The sequence below is a fragment of the Chelonia mydas genome, chromosome 10 (genome assembly GCF_015237465.2).
Source record: "Chelonia mydas isolate rCheMyd1 chromosome 10, rCheMyd1.pri.v2, whole genome shotgun sequence".
Taxonomy (NCBI): domain Eukaryota; kingdom Metazoa; phylum Chordata; order Testudines; family Cheloniidae; genus Chelonia; species Chelonia mydas.
The window spans coordinates 35,490,333-35,511,091 of NC_051250.2; the positions used below are offsets into that span (position 1 = coordinate 35,490,333).

General features: G+C 46.1%; 1 protein-coding gene across 4 annotated transcripts in view; it reads right to left on the reverse strand.

Annotated features, from left to right (window-relative positions):
* The window catches only part of ABCA3 (ATP binding cassette subfamily A member 3), an 89,442-nt gene extending 85,425 nt beyond the window's left edge, over positions 1-4,017 (reverse strand). For 2 of the 4 annotated variants that reach the window (XM_043523753.1, XM_043523754.1), the window contains exon 1: positions 3,867-3,990. The gene's annotated coding sequence lies outside the window, so the exon portion shown is untranslated. Of the gene's footprint in view, positions 1-2,986; positions 3,136-3,866 lie in introns of all 4 variants that reach the window. The other 2 variants (XM_043523755.1, XM_037910426.2) reach the window with 2 other exon arrangements.
* Between the last annotated feature and the right edge of the window lie 16,742 nt (positions 4,018-20,759).

The following is a 20,759-nucleotide window of genomic DNA, read 5'->3' on the forward strand; positions in this document are numbered from 1 at the left end:
ACCGTCAGACGCTGGGAGTGGACAACAGGGGATGGATCACTTGACAAGTACCCTGTTTTGTTCATTCCCTTTGTAGCATTGGGCAGACAGGATACTGGGCTAGATGGACCACTGGTCTGGCCCAAACTGGCCGCTCTTATGACAGCATCATGAGAAGCAGGTACCCGAGAATGCTATTTCAGCCAACTCCCATCACTCCCGGAAGTGCAGCTTCCACGGCTAGCATTTCTTTGTACTGACTTAGTTCAGGTCAAGACAGCCTGTCAAGCAGGTCAAGACATGTTTACCCTATATTTCCCTCCTTGCTACCCATCCATAATTATTATGAGGGACCTTTTCTAACTGTGAACAAGCAAAGAAATGTAACCCCCAAAATTTCTCTACATATATTAGTCACCACAGCAATACAATCCTATAACCACTAAGTAGTACTGGAAAAGCTGCACATTGACTCTCCTTTGAAAATCAACAGTGTCATCATCACAACCTCCTTTACACACACATGCACAGGACAGGAATCTCACTGTCACACTTAAGCCACCCACGCTGTAGGGCTACAACAAAACAAAGCTTCTCCCAGCTTTTACAGCCCCAGTGTTCAGCAGCCGCAAGCTTCCCATGCTGGGAAACAAAGATATACACTGGAAATAGAGGCCAGGTGATTGCTAATGGGGTCCGGTCATTCTCCAAGGTGGGAGCACAGAGACTGGAATGTGGTACCAGAAAGACACTCTCCCCTCGTATAAAACACCAGGAAACCCCAACTCCATCTCAGTCTTCTGCTGCCCCATCTACTATACTTTGCTCACTGCAGCATGAGAATGAAAAAGCAGCAGCAACCTTGGGTAATTCCAGGCCTCATCACGTCCTGTTCACAAGTAAGAACTACAGCCAGGGCCCAAAGTCAAAAATTCATAGAAGTGGGAAGGCTCCCAGTTAGGATTTACTACTAGGCAGCTATACTGTCAGTCACGAAACCTTGTACCCACTCCTAACATTAACACTTGTGTTTGTAGAAGGACAATAATTATGAAGACTGGCAAAGAGGCAAGAAAGGGACAAAGAACGCATGCCATTTTGACTTAGAGACACCCTCACTCGCACAGTCACACACTCAGATTATTCTCTCTGCCACCTGTGCACTACCTAACATAGGCAGATAGATGGTGAACAACCATGAGGTTAGCTTCCTGCAGTAAGAGGGTAGATTTTCAGAGGTTTTCAAATTCAACAGGGGGTGATCCATAGTCAAGTTACACACAACCGATGGCTGCTCTGAAGGCGAGTCTGAGAGTACCAGTCCAGGTACCAACATACAAGAGACCTCCAGAGAACAAAGACAGGATTACCCTTTAGCTCCTAGAGGCGATCTCTACCGAACAAGCCTTAACAGGGTGGATAAAAATCAATGATTTAAAAATAAAAATTAACAAAACAAAAACAGATTTTTATTTAAATCAGATTTTTTGATAAAATGCTTTTTGAGGAAAAAATCCAACCTAAAGATAGTTTTAATTAAGATACATTACGATCTCTATTCCATGATGAGATATTATAAATTCTAATTTTATAGTATGAGACAATATATTCATATAATGTTTAAGAAAAGTTTTGTAAAGGAGTTCCAACAGTTCATGGATTAGGGACCCAATCATATGGGGTTCCAGGGACTTCTGTATAGATTATTTAGGTTAATCTTTCTGTCTACCCAATGGGACTCAGTGCTCAGTCTAGAAGATACCATCAGAGATGCTTAGTTTTGCAGTTCTCAAACTGTGGATTTGTGTCTCCGGAGATAACATACTAGTTAACAGCAAAAATGCTATTAAAAAAATAATATATAAAGGTGAGAAATAACAGACCTCAACCCTATTGTCCCTCTGCAAATTTGTATATACAGAATCAATCCCTTACCTTTCTCTAAAAGTGCAAAGTTTCAAAAACTTCAATGAATAGAAGATTGTTGGGGGCGGAATAGATTTGGACAAGGAGAAGAAGTCTGGAGATAAATGTGAGAAGGGAAGGACAGGCAATAGAAACAAAAGTGAAACTGTTTGATCAGCATATTCCAGAAGTCTTGAGGTCTTTCTGAGTGTAGCCCTCATTGATTTGAGATCTACCATACCATTCTCTCACTAGAAGAGAAAACCTATAATGGCCGTAAAAGAGACCCAGTTTGGGAATAAGAACCATACAAAAAATATATGTTTGCTGATGATGTTTTAAAGAAAGTCACACCAGTGAACTGGTGGAAGTCACTTAAGCACTTGGATTCAGAGACTGTTGAAGTTATATTCTCACTTTTAACAGCAATAGCTTCTTCAGCCAGTGTAGAAAGAATATTTTCTTCCTTTGGACTAATTCACTCCAAATCGAGAAATCATTTAGGACCTGACAAAGCAGGAAAGCTTGTTTTTCTTTTCCAGATCATGGACAAACAGGAAAATGAAGACGAGTTAGCTGCAGAAGCCAATATTTTAAGTTTCTCATGTTGACCTGGCTGACACAGTCGATTTAATTTTTGGTTGGTTTTTTTTTTTTTTTAATATTTCATTTAACTATTTTAGTTAAAGAATTTTAACAAAAACAAACCTGATTTAAAAAAAAACTTGAATGTTTAAATTCAAAAATTCATATGTTTGTTTTGTTAAAATATGTTTGCTGTTGAAGAAAAAAAAATCCAGAATACATAATGTTGTTTTAGTTAAACCCTGAGCCTTAATTATCCCTTAAGCAACGTGGCAGGATGACACCCAGGAGCTTGCACTGCCACTACTGTGTCTGCTATGAAGAGAGAGGACTCAGCCTCCAGGACTGGCCAGCTAGTATCTTCCACCTGCATTAAACCCACCTCAAAATTAAAAATATTAACTCCAGGAGACTCCCTTCAATGAGTGCCCCCTGGGGCCAGTTATTTCCCCTCTTCTGATCCCTCTCCAGGTACTACTTTCACATAAAACATTCAGAACGAAGATTCAAACCTTACAATGGTCACAGGTTTCTCTCCAAAGCACCCATCCAGCTGCCAAAGGCTAAGGTCTCAGCCACCACAGGGGCTTCTTACAGCTCTGCAAACCGCAGTAGCTGAGGTGGCCTCTTCTCCAGGTGGCTGCAGCCACAGAATGGGCCGCACACCTGCCCAGAAAGCAGACACACCTGCAAGCGTGAGTCCTGCCCACCTGCCCTCCCTCAGGGTTCTGACTGGATTCCACGCTACAAAGCTGATCTACAACAGTGGCCCCATCCTCTCTAACATGTGGTGCCAACCACAGCAAAGGACTAGAGTTGGAAAAGCCCTGCCATGCTTTGGATTCCCCATAGGGCAATGGGCCTGCTGCTGAGGGAAGAGTAGGGGGGGACAGGAACAGAGGGGAGTGAAGAGATCAGAGTGGGGGAATCCTGAATATCCCCCCTGCCTTGCTGCCAGCTCAGAGCTGCTCTCCTAAGGTGCAGGGGTGGCATGGGGGGCAGACATGGGAGGGCAATTAGACCTGAGTTGGGAGTAGCTTGTGGGGACGGTAAGGGGGTGAGACTCAGGGTCTAGGAGGAAGAGAGGGGGGTTGAGGCTGCTAGGGAAAAGGTCAAGGACGGGGAGAAGGGGTGTGAGGTTGGGGGAAGGAAGAAGGGGGTGAGGCAAGGGATCTTGGGGCCTGAGGAGCAGGGTCTTCCAGGGGTAAACTGGGGGTGGGAGGGGAGGAGATGGAGGCCAGGGGTCCCACTGCAGGAGACTGGGGGAATGGAAGGGGGGTCCCGGGGATGGGATCCCCCGGGGGAAGCTGGGGGGAATAGAAGGAGGCTGGGGACCCCCCGGGGAAGGCTGGAAGGGGGGCTGAGGGGGCCCCCAGGAGAGAAGGAGGGACGCTTACCGGGCAGCGCTCCGGGCCAAGTATCAGTGCTGCCCCGCGCGGGCCGCTCCAGCTGCCATCCCCACTCCCGGCTCTGCCCAGGCCCTGCGGGGAAGGCAGCTCGGCGGCCAGCTGATCCCGGCGCCGCCTCACGTGACCGGATCTCGTCACGTGACCCGGGGGGTTTGCTGCGGCCGGGCCTGTCCGTCGGGGGGGGGCAGTGGCCAACCCCCCCGCCAGGCAGCACAGCTCAGCCCCCGTGCCGGGCTGGCCCTATCTGCTCCCCCGCGCTGCCCAGGGTTCGGTTCCTGCCCAGCCGCCAGGGTTGGAAATTTCCTATTTAAAAACAAAAACAGCGGAGAGTCTCCCCAGATCCCGCGACTCTAGGCGCCAGGGCTTTGCTGAGCACCCTGTCAGGAGGTTCTCCGTGAGGTCACCGGAGTTAGCCACACTGCTGCGGCCTCTCCTGGGCCCCCTCCTGTGTCTGGGGGAACTCGCATGTGCCCCTCCCTAGTTGCCTCCCCCAGGGTTCGGGGTGGGGGGCTCTGCTTCCTTTACTTCCCTCCCTGTGCCCCTTTGGCTCTCTGTTCTCACTGGGCTGCGCTTGGCTCAAGCTCTGCTCCTGATGGGGGCTCAGACCAGCTGGCAAACAGCCTTCCTGACCTCGAGCAGCATTTTATCTACCTGGTTTAAGCGTTGTTCATGGGGAGAACTAAGATAAATATGTTTCTCCCCTCTGCAGCCTACAGACCTTTCAGCCTCCGTCCCCTAACTGTCCCATTGTTGTGGGGTAGCATTAGAATAGCTCAGCTTCTCTCTCTGTAGTGTAGGTGGCTCAGTGCTGTTTTATTTCTTAGATCCTCACTTAAGTCCCTCCCCACACCAGCACCTTTGTATCTCCCCCTCTTTCAGCCAGTTGCTTCAGTGCCTCTTCTCATCCTCACTCAGATCCCTCTTTCCCAAGAGCATAACATTTTCTGCCTGCCCTTTCCTCCCTTCCCTTAGAGAAAGGGACCTTTAGCCCTGGCTTAGTTTTCTGCTGGAAGAGGTGTTGTCCTCCTTACTTAAGGACATCCATTCCCCCTCTTTTCATCCAAAGCCCAGACAGAGCAGCTGGGGCTCTCTCCGCCCAAAGAGAACCTTACACATTTTCTTTCCCCCAGGACAACATTTGGAAAGTTGGGAGTTTGGGAGGGTTGAATTGCAGAAGCTAAAATCTCCTGCCTGGTCAATGCGAACTGCACGGCATGCAACCAGCACAGCCCTTTGCACAGAGAGGGAAGGCTCCATAAAGCAGACACTTTGTGCTCTCTGTAGACCTTTAGCAAGCACTGCAGGCTGCATAGTGGCTCTCCAGTTGGTGCAGCAATCAGGTGCCTGACATAGAATCATAGAATCATAGAATATCAGGGTTGGAAGGGACCCTAGAAGGTCATCTAGTCCAACCCCCTGCTCAAAGCAGGACCAAGTCCCAGTTAAATCATCCCAGCCAGGGCTTTGTCAAGCCTGACCTTAAAAACCTGTAAGGAAGGAGATTCTACCACCTCCCTAGGTAAGATTCTACCACCTCCCTAGGTAAGATTCTACCACCTCCCTAGGTAAGATTCTACCACCTCCCTAGGTAGACATAAGAGCCCTGACTTCATTTTCTGATCAGTTTTGCCTTCTTGTCCAAGTTGATTAGTGAGGGGGAATCTCCCTTTTTACCCGCAGGAGTCCAATTGTCTTGATGGATCTATCTTCTGCCCTGCCTCATGCAGACATGCCACCCTCTGGAACAGTCAGCTCTGCCAGCAGCACCGACTGGCCCTATGCTTGTGCACCAGGGCAGTGCCAGTCAAATCAGGGATGTTCCTGTGCATGTGCAATAGTGGGTGGGGGGCACTCTATACCTCCCCTCCCCAAATTCAGCATATCAGGGCAGGGACAGCCATAATTAGCTCTGAGACTCTGGTCAGTGGCGGAGCTGTATCACTTACTCTTTCGTGAGCCCACGAGAGTGAAGAGGAGTAAAGCAATTTGGATGTCAAGTGACATCTCCTTAAAGTGGATGAAAGGCCAAATTATGAGGATTCTACTATATGTGCATCCAAAATCCAGGGTTCTCCAAGACTACTGCTCCAGATCCTTGTGGAATGAATCATACTTAACTGTGCAGTGAGTAAGTGCTGCCCATTCCTCCATGCTGCCCATCCCATTTCTAGCTAGCATCCCATCTCCACTGGCCAACATGGGGGAAAGAGATGAGTGCAGCAAAGGAAAGGAACTGCAGGAGAAAACCAATAAAATCAATAAGGATAAGTGCAGGGTCCTGCACTTAGGACGGAAGAACCCAATGCACCGCTACAGACTAGGGACCGAATGGCTAGGCAGCAGTTCTGCGGAAAAGGACCTAGGGGTGACAGTGGACGAGAAGCTGGATATGAGTCAGCAGTGTGCCCTTGTTGCCAAGAAGGCCAATGGCATTTTGGGATGTATAAGTAGGGGCATAGCGAGCAGATCGAGGGACGTGATCGTTCCCCTCTATTCGACACTGGTGAGGCCTCATCTGGAGTACTGTGTCCAGTTTTGGGCCCCACACTACAAGAAGGATGTGGATAAATTGGAAAGAGTCCAGCGAAGGGCAACAAAAATGATTAGGGGTCTAGAGCACATGACTTATGAGGAGAGGCTGAGGGAGCTGGGATTGTTTAGTCTGCAGAAGAGAAGAATGAGGGGGGATTTGATAGCTGCTTTCAACTACCTGAAAGGGGGTTCCAAAGAGGATGGCTCTAGACTGTTCTCAATGGTAGCAGATGACAGAACGAGGAGTAATGGTCTCAAGTTGCAATGGGGGAGGTTTAGATTGGATATTAGGAAAAACTTTTTCACTAAGAGGGTGGTGAAACACTGGAATGCGTTACCTAGGGAGGTGGTAGAATCTCCTTCCTTACAGGTTTTTAAGGTCAGGCTTGACAAAGCCCTGGCTGGGATGATTTAACTGGGACTTGGTCCTGCTTTGAGCAGGGGGTTGGACTAGATGACCTTCTGGGGTCCCTTCCAACCCTGATATTCTATGATTCTATGATTCTAAGATGAAAAGCAGGGCTGAAATCTCAATGGAGAAGAAGGCTTTAAAGATTGGAGGAAAAAAATATTACCTGGCTACTTTAAAAGACAATGAGATGGGGACGGAGAGACAGAGGTGGGGAGACACAAGAACTCAAGGGAGAGCAAGTAAGCTGTGTTTATTTGATAGAAGATGGGTGTTTTTACTGTACTCTGGAAATTTTTCTATATAGATGCAGCAATAAGGGCCAAGACTGAGTCCATGGGGTTGCCCAGAGTGTAAATTAGGTACCAATTTGGCCATGATCCAAAGGATACAATAAACACTTGATAAACTACTGGGGACCCAGGATCTGATTCACAACTGTGTTACACTGGATGGTGGTGTAATGCCGTTGCAGTAGTTCAGGCCCAAAGGTTCTCCCCACCCTACCCCTCAGCCTCCTGTTGTAAAATCCTATCTCTGCTACTCGCCCCTTTAGCATTGATTTTCCTTCAAAGAAGCTGTTGCTATACCAGGTCTTTGTCTTTGGAGGGTCTTTGTGTGTATTTCTAAAGTACCCATCATGGAGTATCTAAGCCATGAATTCCCATTGGCCTTTATGATACTGTCTCCTTAGGGGAGGGTGTGACACTGTATCTCGGGGGAACACCCTGCACTCCCATGTTCATCCTTATAATATAATTGTGTGGTGTCCAATGCAAAGTTTGTTATGTTGGGTGTCTTGGGAGGGCTCATGATGCACTGAGCATTGTTGTCACAGTAATATAATAGCATATAGTTATGAGGCTGAAAATGTGTCCTCATGGCTTAAAACAAGCCCAGGCAAAATTCTTCAGGAACAGAGGGGCAATTCACATATCATCAGGACATGTATGGGACAAACCCAGCCCAGCCTCACAGGAACAAAGGACACTGGCCTAGGCAGCAACAAAGGAACTCTTGGACTCTCCAGTGCGTCACCCCTTGGCCAGTTTGGGACTGCGATGAGGTAATGCTCACCTGACCCTGAAGGGGAGGGGGGGCAAAGCCAAGAGGGAAGAAAGAACATGATAAAAAGGAGAGACATTTGCCATGCGCTTCCTCTCTCTCTTCCACCTCCATCTACAGACACCACCAGCAAGCGACTGAAGCGCTGATCAAAGGGGAGAGCCGGGCTGAAGGGCAACCAGCCAGCCTGTGGAGAGAAGCATCTAAGGGCTTGGCTACACTTGCAAGTTGCAAGTTACAGCGCAATAAAGGAGCCCTGGGCGCACTAGCTCACTACCTGGCCACACCGGCAAGGCATGTAGAGGAGAGGAAAGTGATCAGGAACAGTCAGCATGGATTCACCAAGGGCAAGTCATGCCTGACTAATCTAATTGCCTTCTATGACGAGATAACTGGCTCTGTGGATGAGGGGAAAGCAGTGGATGTGTTGTTCCTTGACTTTAGCAAAGTTTTTGACACGGTCTCCCACAGTATTCTTGCCAGCAAGTTAAAGAAGTATGGGCTGGATGAATGGACTATAAGGTGGATAGAAAGTTGGCTAGATTGTCGGGCTCAATGGGTAGTGATCAATGGCTCCATGTCTAGTTGGCAGCCAGTATCAAGTGGAGTACCCCAAGGGTCGGTCCTCGGGCCTGTTTTGTTCAATATCTTCATAAATGATCTGGAGGATGGTGTGGATTGCACCCTCAGCAAGTTTGCAGATGACACTAAACTGGGAGGAGAGGTAGATACGCTGGAGGGTAGGGATAGGATACAGAGGGACCTAGACAAATTAGAGGATTGGGCCAAAAGAAATCTGATGAGGTTCAACAAGGACAAGTGCAGAGTCTTGCACTTAGGATGGAAGAATTCCATGCACCACTACAGACCAGGGACCGAATGGCTCGGCAGCAGTTGTGCAGAAAAGGACCTAGGGGTTACAGTGGACGAGAAGCTGGATATGAGTCAACAGAGTGCCCTTGTTGCTAAGAAGGCCAATGGCATTTTGGGATGTATAAGTAGGGGCATTGCCAGCAGATCGAGGGACGTGATTGTTCCCCTCTATTCGACATTGGTGAGGCCTCATCTGGAGTACTGTGTCCAGTTTTGGGCCCCACACTACAAGAAGGATGTGGAAAAATGGGAAAGAGTCCAGTGGAGGGCAACAAAAATGATTAGGGCACTGGAACACATGAGTTATGAGGAGAGGCTGAGGGAACTGGGATTGTTTAGTCTGCAGAAGAGAAGAATGAGGGGGGATTTGATAGCTGCTTTCAACTACCTGAAAAGGGGTTCCAAAGAGGATGGATCTAGACTCTTCTCAGTGGTAGCTGATGACAGAACAAGGAGTAATGGTCTCAAGTTGCAGTGGGGGAGATTTAGGTTGGATATTAGGAAAAACTTTTTCACTAGGAGGGTGGTGAAACACGGGAATGCGTTACCTAGGGAGGTGATGGAATCTCCTTCCTTAGATAGTTTTAAGGTCAGGCTTGACAAAGCCCTGGCTGGGATGATTTAGTTGGGGATTGGTCCTGCTTTGAGCAGGGGGTTGGACTAGATGACCTCCTGAGGTCCCTTCCAACCCTGAGATTCTATGATTCTATGTAGAGCGCGCTGACTCCGTGGCTACAGCGCTGCTGGTATTCCACCTCAGCGAGTGGAATAATGTTTGCTGCACCCCTGCTGGAGTGCTGCAGCGCCAGTATGAATGCCCTGGTCCTATAGTATGCTCTGATCGGCCTCCAGAAGTGTCCCACAATGCCTGTGCTAGCCACGTTGGTCATCACTTTGAATTCTACTGGCCTACCCTCAGGTGACCAACCATCAGACCCACCCTTTAAATCCTCTGGGAATTTTGAAAATCCCCTTTCTGTTTGCTCAGCCAGGCGTGGAGTGCTCTGTGCAAATCTTTCCAGGTGACCATGCCTCCATGCACCAGGTGATCCCCAATATGGAGCAATGGCGAGGTGCTGGACCTCATCAGTGTTTGGGGGAAGGAAGCTGTCCAGTCCCAGCTGTGCTCCAGCTGTAGGAATTACAATACCTTCGGACAGATATCAAGGGACATGATGGAAAGGGGCCATGACTGGGACGCACTGCAGTGCAGGGTTAAAGTGAAGGAGCTGCAGAATGCCTACCGCAAAGCCCACGAGGCAAACTGCCACTCCGGAGCTGCCCTGTGACCTGCCGTTTCTACAAAGAGCTGGACGCGATACTTGGGGCCGACCCCACCTCCACTCTGAGTACCACCATGGACATTTCAGAGCCCAGTTCAACAAGGCAGGAGGAGGAGGAGCAAAGCGGGAGCAAGGGTACTGAGGCAGAGGAAGACACCCCGGAATCCCTAGATGCATGCAGTCAGGAGCTGTTCTCGAGCCAGGAGGAAGGTAGCCAGTCGCAGCGACCAGTGCTTGGGGAAGGACAAACACCAGAAGAGGTTCCCGGTAAGTGGCTTTTATTTTGGGAAGGAAGTTATTCGGTGCGGGCTCTTGGGGTGAGGAGGGTTAGGGCTGCACGCATGCCTAGATGCGGAATAGGGCGTTGATGTGGTCTCTCACATCGCGGTAATCGACCTCAGTGATCTCTTCAAAGGTCTCATCCAGAACTTGGGCAATGCGTTTGCGCAGGTTTCTCGGGAGAGCCACTGTGGTCCTTGTCCCAGTCAGGCTACCACGTCCGTGTCCCTGTGCCGTGAGGGGCGGGGGGACCATTGCTGCACACAGGCAAGCTGCATATGGGCCAGGGAAGAATCTGCACTGCAGCAGAAGACCCTCCCTTGCTACCCAGGTCACCCTCAGCAGCGAGATATATTCCAGGACGAACTCCTGTGGAAAGTGTGGGGACAGTGATCAGTACAGAGGCCCCCTGCCGCTGTTGGCTCTCCCTAAGGCACAGAAACCCAGAGGATAGTACAGCCGTGAAACAATCAGTCACGCTTGACCTTGTGCTTACTCACCATTTTGGGGCTACTGTGGGTTATGTGTACTCGCTTTGGGACAGGCAAATTATGCTATTGTGTAGACTGTGCTTGCCCTTAAGTACGGGGGAATGATTGCTCTGTCTGATGTGATTCCTCAAGGAATCAATTCTGAAGCACTTAGAGGAGAGGAAAGTGATCAGGAACAGTCAGCATGGATTCACCAAGGGAAAGTCATGCCTGACTAATCTAATTGCCTTCTATGATGAGATAACTGGTTCTGTGGATGAAGGGAAAGCAGCGGACGTGTTATTCCTCGACTTTAGCAAAGCTTTTGACACGGTCTCCCACAGTATCCTTGTCAGGAAGTTAAAGAAGTACGGGCTGGATGGATGCACTACAAGGTGGGTAGAAAGTTGGCTAGATTGTCGAGCTCAATGGGTAGTGATCAATGGCTCCATGTCTAGTTGGCAGCCGGTATCTAGTGGAGTGCCCCAAGGGTCGGTCCTGGGGCCGGTTTTGTTCAATATCTTCATTAATGATCTGGAGGATGGTGTGGATTGCACCCTCAGCAAGTTTGCGGATGACACTAAACTGGGAGGAGTGGTAGATATGCTGGAGGGTAGGGATAGGATACAGAGGGACCTAGACAAATTGGAGGATTGGGCCAAAAGAAATCTGATGAGGTTCAACAAGGACAAGTGCAGAGTCCTGCACTTAGGACAGAAGAATACAATGCACCACTACAGACTAGGGACTGAATGGCTAGGCAGCAGTTCTGCAGAGAAGGACCTAGGGGTGACAGTGGATGAGAAGCTGGATATGAGTCAACAGTGTGCTGTTGTTGCCAAGAAGGCCAATGGCATTTTGGGGTGTATAAGTAGAGGCATTGCCAGCAGATCGAGGGACGTGATCGTTCCTCTCTATTCGACATTGGTGAGGCCTCATCTGGAGTACTGTGTCCAGTTTTGGGCCCCACACTACAAGAAGAGTGTGGAGAAATTGGAGAGAGTCCAGCGAAGGGCAACAAAAATGATTAGGGGTCTGGAACACATGAGTTATGAGGAGAGGTTGAGGGATCTGGGATTGTTTAGTCTATGGAAGAGAAGAATGAGGCGGGATTTGATAGCTGCTTTCAACTACCTGAAAGGGGTTCCAAAGAGGATGGATCTAGACTATTCTCAGTGATAGCAGATGACAGGACAAGGAGTAATGGTCTCAAGTTGCAGTGGGGGAGATTTAGGTTGGATATTAGGAAAAACTTTTTCACTAGGAGGGTGGTGAAACACTGGAATGCGTTACCTAGGGAGGTGGTGGAGTCTCCTTCCTTAGATATTTTTAAGGTCAGGCTTGACAAAGCCCTGGCTGGGATGATTTAGTTGGGATTGTTCCTGCTCTGGGCAGGGGGTTGGACTAGATGACCTCCAGAGGTCCCTTCCAACTCTGATATTCTATGATTCTATGATTCTATGAACAATGCTGCCTCTGTAAAGTGTTGCATTTTGCCTTTACAGATGCAACCTTGAGATCTTAGCCGTCCGTGTTATCACCGGCCGAAAGACTCCAAAGAATCAGAAAGAGGCCACATAGAAGCAAGGAAGACATGTTGCATGAAATAATGCAACATTCAAGTAATGAAAATCGAAAAGTGCAGAGTGGTGGGACAGTGAAAGGAGGATCCGCCAGCATAATGAGGAGCACCAGCACAAAAGCGCAGTGCTCCGGCAGCAAAGCATGGATCGGCTGATAAGCATAATGGAGCGCCAAGCGGACTCGATCCAGGTGCTCATAGCCATGCAGGCAGAGCACTACCATGCCTGACCCCCCCTGCAGGCCTTGTCCCAAAACTCTTTCCCTTGTGCCCCCATGTCACCTCCAACCCACTTTCCCCAACATCCAGGTTCTTACCGCCACCAGCTGCCTCCAACACCTGTAGCTTCACCACCCAGCCCTGAAAACTACGACCTTTACCCTCTTCACTCAACCCCCATCACCATGCAGTGTAGCCATCCTGAAGTGCAGTACTCATTGCATAGCACTCCAGACAGGAAGGCTGAGTATGATAACAGGACATACGCAAATCTGTGATTTTACCATTCCCCACCCCACCCCCTTGCCCTTTCTGTTTCCCAAGCAGTTGTGTTTCTTTTCAATAAATGGATTTTTTGGCTTTGAAAACAGTCTTTGTTATTGCATTAAGTAAAAGATACCTTAGCCCAGGAAAGAAACAGGCACTGCAAGTCAGCATAGCAAACACAGATTCCTACTAACATTGGAACCACTGCACTTCACTCCCGTGCAGGGCACCAGACATTACTGGTGGCTTTCAGCCTCAAATTGCTCCCTCAAGGTATCCCTAATCTTTGCAGCCCCGCACTGGGCCCCTCTAATAGCCCTGCTCTCTGGCTGTTCAAATTCAGCCTCCAGGCGTTGAACCTCCGAGTTCCATGCCTGAGTGAATTGTTCACCCTTCCCTTCACAAATGTTATGGAGGGTACAGCACGCGGATATAACCGCGGGGATGCTGTCGTCGGCCAGGTCCAGCTTCCCATACAGAGAGCGCCAGCAGCCCTTTAAACAGCCAAAAGCACACTCCACAGTCATTCTGCACCAGCTCAGCCTGTTGTTGAACCACTCCTTGCTGCTCTCAAGGCTCTCTGTGTAGGGTTTCATGAGCCATGGCATTAAAGGGTAAGTGGAATCTCCAAGGATCACAATGGGCATTTCGACTTCCCCTAGGGTGATCTTCTGATCTGGGAAAAAAGTCCCGGCTTGCAGCTTCCTGAACAGGCCAGTGTTCCAAAAGATGTGTGCATCATGCACCTTTCCAGGCCAGCCTGCATTAATGTCAATGAAACACCCACAGTGATCCACAAGCGCCTGGAGAACCATAGAGAAATACCCCTTCCGATTAACGTACTCGGAGGCTAGGTGGGCTGGTGCCAGAATTGGAATATGTGCGCCATCTATCACCCCTCCGCAGTTAGGGAAACCCATTCTTGCAAAGCCATCCACAATGTCATGCATGTTACCCGGAGTCATGGTTCTTCTGAGCAGGATGCAATTAATGGCCCTGCAAACTTGCATCAATACGATTCCAGTGGTTGACTTCCCCACTCCAAACTGGTTAGCAACCAATTGGTAGCTGTCTGGACTTGCCAGCTTCCGGATTGCAATAGTCACCCGCTTCTCCACCATCAGGGCAGCTCTCAATCTCGTGTCCTTGCACCGCAGAGTGCGGGAGAGCTCCTCGCACAGTCCCATGAAAGTGGCTTTTCTCATCCGAAAGTTCTGCAGCCCATCCCAGATTTGCATGACGATGTGATCCCACCACTCAGTGCTTGTTTCCCGAGCCCAAAGGCGGCATTCCGCGGTGGTGACCATGTCTGTGAATGCCACAAGCAAACTCGTGTCATATGCGTTACTCGAGTCGATATCGTCGGAGCCCTCACTGTCACTTTGGATCACAAGGAATAACTCGACTGACAAACATGATGTGCTGGCGAGACTCGTCAGCATACTCCTCAGCAATTCGGGATCCATTCCTGCAGACCGAAAGGGAAGGCAGAGCGCGCAGTACAAAAAACATTGAAAGATGGCGCCAAATGTGGACGGAAGCACAGGGATTGCTGGGATGCAAAGCAATGCATCACAGGGCGTTGGGACAGGACCCAGAATGCCCCGCACCCCCCCACCCCCTTCCCACAAGCCACAGCATCAGAATGGGAAGAGGTGCTCTGTGGGATAGCTGCCCATAATGCACCGCTCCCAGTGCCGCTGCAAGTGCTGCAAATGTGGCCATGCCAGTGCGCTTGTTCCTGTTAGTGCGGACAGACTGCAGTGCTTTCCCTACTGTGCTCTCCAAAGGCAGATTTAACTCAAAGCGCTCTACGTCTGCAAGTGTAGCCATGCCCTAACTTTGTAAGGGCACTGAAAGTGTTAAAATCAGCTTAGAATGTGTTTTGCTTTTATTTCATTTGACCAAATCTGACTTGTTGTGCTTTGACTTATAATCACTTAAAATCTATCTTTTGTCGTTCATAAATTTGTTTGTTTATTCTACCTGAAGCAGTGTGTTTGGTTTGAAGCATGTCCGAAACTCCCCTTGGGATAACAAGCCTGGTACATATCGATTTCTTTGTTAAACTGACGAACTCATAAAAGCTCGCACCGTCCAGCGGGCATAACTTGACACTGCAAGATGGAGGTTCCTAGGGTTGTGTCTGGGACCGGAGATATTGGCTAGTGTAATTCGGTTGCACAATCCAAGCAGCGGCAGGTCAAAAGTGCTCACTCACATAGCTGGGAGCAGCTTACATGCCAGAGGCTGTGCGTGAACAGCCTGATAGTGGGGGTTCTCACAGCATAGCAGGGTAAGGCTGGCTCCCAAAGTCAAGGATAGGAGTGACCTAGCAGATCACCAGTCCAGATAATACCAGGGGAATGTCACAGAGGGAGCCCCCTAAATAACCACAACTGAGAAGACTCAATTTGTTCTTGAATATGAATTGACTCATCATCTTGTCATCAGTCTAACCACTCCCACCTCCATCCCCATGATCTCTGCTAAATAAAAACCCAGGCCCTGATCCTGCATTTCAGTCTGTGCCATTAGACCCCTGTGCCCATACTGAGCCCCTTTGACTTCATGGGCATGAGTCTTCCACCTAGATCTGCATGTAGGTCTCGGCCCCACACTTCCCTCAGCCACCCAATCATAGGATGGCTCACATATCTGAGATTTGCCTCTACTAGAAATGACAGCTTATTACCTGAACAGAGGACCTCAGAGCTTCTATTGGCCGCTTCACTTGGGTGACTAATATAATACACATGGGCCATGATCCTGCATCACGTACACTCACTGACTTCAGGGTGGCCGATCTCGTGTGCATGGATCAATCCTATGAATAAGGGTTATAAGAATATATCTGCTTCCACACTCTAACGTGTTAGGTGGGAAGCATTGCTACCCTTAGCCCAGCTTTCAGATTTATTTTAGAAAGACTGTTTTAGGCGTCACTGCTTTAGAGGTTTTTTTTCCATTAAGTGGTTTTAGTTTAAAATTATTATTTACGTCTTAAAACGAATCTGTACTCAGCTGCCTGAACCCACAAATAAATTCCCACAGGATCTTCCCAAAAAGGAGAAAAAATATAATGGAGACAGGAGTGACGGTTTCTCAATAAAAGTCTAAAGACGACGCTGAGATCCTGCTTGAAAAATGCAGATGCAAAGAAAAGAGTTCTCCATTTTTCTCAGCACTGTGAACACACATGGTCTATAATAGCTGAGCAATGGAAGATGAGCTCTTACACAGAGGTTGAAAGCCACGGGGAGCATTGTACTGGTCCCAATCAAAGGAGTTGTTATCATTCGATAAGAAAAGAATCAGAGGCAGAGTTTTAGGATGTATTTTATTATTTGACGCAGGCAACGTTGAATGAGTGTTCATTGTAACAGTTGTACTGAACCTACGTTAGGTGACTCTCTCTCCTGTTGTCTGAAGTTATAGCAACAACCTCTTAATATAAGAAGTCTTTCTCTTTTTTGATCACTACCTCCCGAATGGTGTTTTCTAGAAAGTAATTCTGTGTCTCCTGCAGTAACAATAATGTCAATAATTATTCCAATGTAACTTGAACCTTTTGGTTTTTATATGTAGTTGTGATCAGGTGTAATATCTGTATAGCACTAAAGAAAAGCTTTAAATGAAGATGGTAACAGTATAGTAAATGGAGAAGAGAGGGAAGGGGGAATAACAGTACCTTTTTACTACAAAAACTGTTCCCACTTTCCTTCTTGGATTCATTTTCCAGTTTATAAAAGCACCTTGTGCTCTAGGTACATACAAAATATACAGAACCCAACTTGTCCGCAATGCCATTAAAGCATTTTACTCCTCTACAAAACTATAGTTTACAAAGGTCTCGCAGCATTTCAGAGACCCTGAGGCTCAGCCTTTCAAATAGGGCCAGATTACGCACCCAATTCCTATTGAAAGTCAGTAGTTTGTAAGGGCTTGACTACATGGGAAAGTTTTACCAGTATCAACCAGGGTGGGTTTGATTTAAATCAAATTGATTTAAATCACTAGTCAGGAAGACTTGATTTAATCATAGATTTCTACATAAAAGTGCATTCTTGTTGCTTGTTATAACCTTAGTACATATTCTTCACAACTCAGAAATAGATGTAGGTTTCATTTTTAGAAAGTACACACTATACATTTTTAAAGTGATTTATTTTGAAAACTTTACAGCTATATCAGAAAATGAATGATTGTTTGGTTATTTCGTTTTTTTAAATTGAAGCAGATATTGATGAAGTCATTGGGAGGTGAACTATCTCCAATTCAACAGGTTAATCATTAATATTTAGAGGATCTTCTTGCCATGCTGTATTAGGAGGAGAACATCACCAGACAGACATTTAAATTGTTTTATTTAACTAAACCAACAATGTTATGTATTCTGGATTTTTTTTCTTCAACAGCAAACATAATATTTTAACAAAACAAGCATATGAATTTTTAAATTTAGTTAAACAATCAAGTTTTTTAAAATCAGGTTTGTTTTTGTTAAAATTGTTTTAAACTAAAATAATTAAATGAAATATTTAAGAACAAAAAACAAAAATTAAATCGACTGTGTCAGCCAGGTCACCATGAGAAACTTAAAATATTGGCTTCTGCAGCTAACTCAGTCGTCTTCAGCTTCATTTTCCTGTTTGTTCATGATCTGGAAAAGAAAAACAAGCTTTCCTGCTTTGTCAGGTCCCAAACGATTTCTCCGTTTGGAATGAATTAGTCCAAAGAAGAAAATATTCTTTCTACACCGGCAGAAGAAGTGACTGCTGTTGTTAAAAGTGAGATTATCACTTCAACAGTCTCTGAATCCAAGTGCTTAAGTGACTTCCGCCAGTTCACTGGTGTGACTTTCTTTAAAACATCATCAGCAAACATATATTTCTTGAATGGTTCACCCTTAGCTCTGAAGTTTATTATAGTTGGCATTATGGAGGGATGATTGCTGGATGTCCATGTCATAATCAACTCCTCTTCTTCAGCAGTTAAGGTTTGACCCTGGTACTGAGAATATTTACAAGAAAATGAGCCGGAGATAGTGCTTGTCCCATTTGTTTTTTTAATGCTTGTAATTTAACTCTGTCATTGCATATTTCTCTTTCTAAGATCTCACTCAGTTTCTTCCAAATTTCATCAGCGTCATCAATAAAACAGCTATTTCCCTGCATTTTGTTCAAGACTACAGAAACAGGCTTCAGGGTATTCAGCATGTGTTCAACATTTCTCTTAAGCCCAATGTTGAGAACTTTGGCTGTGATGGTGCCATCTATTTGTTCATGATTTTGTTCACAAACTGTCATCAGATTAGACCAGTTTTTGATCTAGTGCTCAGAACAGTCCACTACTGAGTTCCATCGCACGTCTTGTGGGAGTGTTAGATTGGTTCCTCCCACTTTTTTCAGAGCAGCTACTGTAAAGTGGTTGTTACAGAAGTATTTTGCAATTTCAACAACGTTAGCCTTTATTTCTGGAACACTCAAGTCTTTGGCTAGGAGGTGCATCAAATGAGCACTGCAACCGTATGTCATAGCTTGGGAGTCCCTTTACTCTATTCTAAATTTCTTCTCATCTTGGATACATTTGCAGCATTGTCTGTGACCAAGCTACGTACTAGACATTTGATTTTTTTTTCATAGTTTGTTATAGCTTTTACTGCTACTTCTTGTAAGTATTCTGCTGTGTGTGCATTTCCTGATGTATCAATTGTTTCTGTAAGGAAAACATTCCCTTCTTCTGTTGTCACACAAGCACATACAACAAGATCATTGTGGGCATTGCTCCACCCATCAACATTCAGGTTAACAATTTCACCCACTAGATTTTTTGCACACTGCTCAATTGCTCTTTCATACACTTTATCCAGCAATTTGCCTGTGACATCTGCTCTGTTGGGTGGACTGTATCCTGGTCTTAATGACTGAACCATGTTAATGAAGTGTGGGTTCTCAATCATACGGAAAGGAGAGTTTGTTGCATAAACAAACTGGGCAATTTTTTAATCAATTACCTCTTTTTGTAATCTGCTGGTTCTTATCACAAACTTATCTATGGTTGTTTCTGAATGATGGAGATTTTTTTTTCTTTTTGCTATAGGTGATATACTGTGGCTATGTGATATACATGATGTGACTGAAACACTATCATTGGCAGATAACTCTGAAACTATAGAAAATGATGGTGATCTTGAAGGTGGATAGTCTTCAGAATCCTGTATGTTGAGGATGGATTCTCCTAAACAAAATAAGTCAATGCAGTTATTTAATTATTATTACCATACGGCTCATTTAGTATTACTCACTGCATTCACTGACACTCAGATCTACTTTAAAGCTGAAATTGTAAAAGGAAGGTCTGCCTATTTCAGCTATTTATTTTTTATCACAATTGCATCTGAAATGATAGTACCACAGAGTAACAACTATATTTTTTACTCAAACATGAGAATTCAAGACTAGTCTAGAAGGAAGACAGGCAGTCCTTAAGGAAGAAGTATGAAATAAAAAAGTTTACCAACCTGAAGATCCTGCAGGTTCAGACATGTTCCTTTCATCATCTTCAACGCAGCTTCCTCCTGAGAGGGAACACTTCTCATGATGTTGTTTCTTTCAGGCAGCCAGGCCTTGCATTCTTTTTATTGCACTGTTTGCATTTTGCATGCATGCCTGTCTTACCCACAGGTAGAGGAACTTCATTATAATATTCCCAAACTGGGTCTCTTTTACGGCCTGCTGCCATTATAGGTTTTCCCTTCTTGTGAGAGAATGGTATGGTAGATCTCAAATCAATGAAGGCTACACTCAGAAAGACCTCAAGCCTTCTGGAATATGCTGCTCAAACAGTTTCACTTTTGTTTCTACTGCCTGTTAACAAGCATGTTATCTCTAGAGACACAAATCCACAGTTTGAGAACTGCAAAACTAAGCATCTCTGATGGTATGTTCTAGAATGAGCACTGAGTCCCATTGGGTAGATAGAAAGATTAACCTAAATAATCTATACAGAAGCCCCTGGAACCCCATAAGATTGAGTTCCTAATCCATGAACTGTTGGAACTCCTTTATAAAACTTTTCTTAAACATTACATGAATATATTGTCTCATACTATAGAATTTGAATTTATAATCCCTATTCCATGATGAGATATATTTGAGCTATAATGTATCTTAATTAAAACGATCTTTAGATAGGTTTTTTCCCAAAAAAGCATTTTATCAAAAAATCCGATTTAAAGCAAAAAAATCTGATTTTTTATATATTTTTTTAAAAAATATCATTGATTTTTATCCACCCTGGTACCAACCCCCAAGAGGATGCTCTGATTCTGGAATATGAGTGGCTTGTGGTTTAGTTTAAACCCCTTCCAAAGCAACATGAACTAAACTGGAAAAAGCCACTCTTATGCCAGAAAGAGTGCCCACCAGCATAATAGCAGTTTAAATTATTACCTTAGCTCAGTGGCTCTCAACCTTTCCACACTACTGTACCCCTTTCAGGAGTTTGATTTGTCTTGCATATCCCCAAGTTTCACCTCACTTAGAATCATAGGACTGGAAGGGACCTTGAGTCCAGTCCCCTGCATTCATGGCCGAACTAAGTATTATCTAGACCATCCCTGAAAGGTGTTTGTCTAACCTGCTCTGAAAAATCTCCAATGATGGAGATTCCACAACCTCCCTAGGCAATTTATTCCAGTGCTTAACCACCCTGACAGTTAGGTATCATAGAATCATAGAAGATTAGGGTTGGAAGAGACCTCAGGAGATCATCTAGTCCAACGCCCTGCTCAAAGCAGGACCAACATCAACTAAATCCTCCCAGCCAGGACTTTGTCAAGCTGTGCCTTAAAAACCTCTAAGGATGGAGATTCCACCACCTCCCTAGGTAACCCATTCC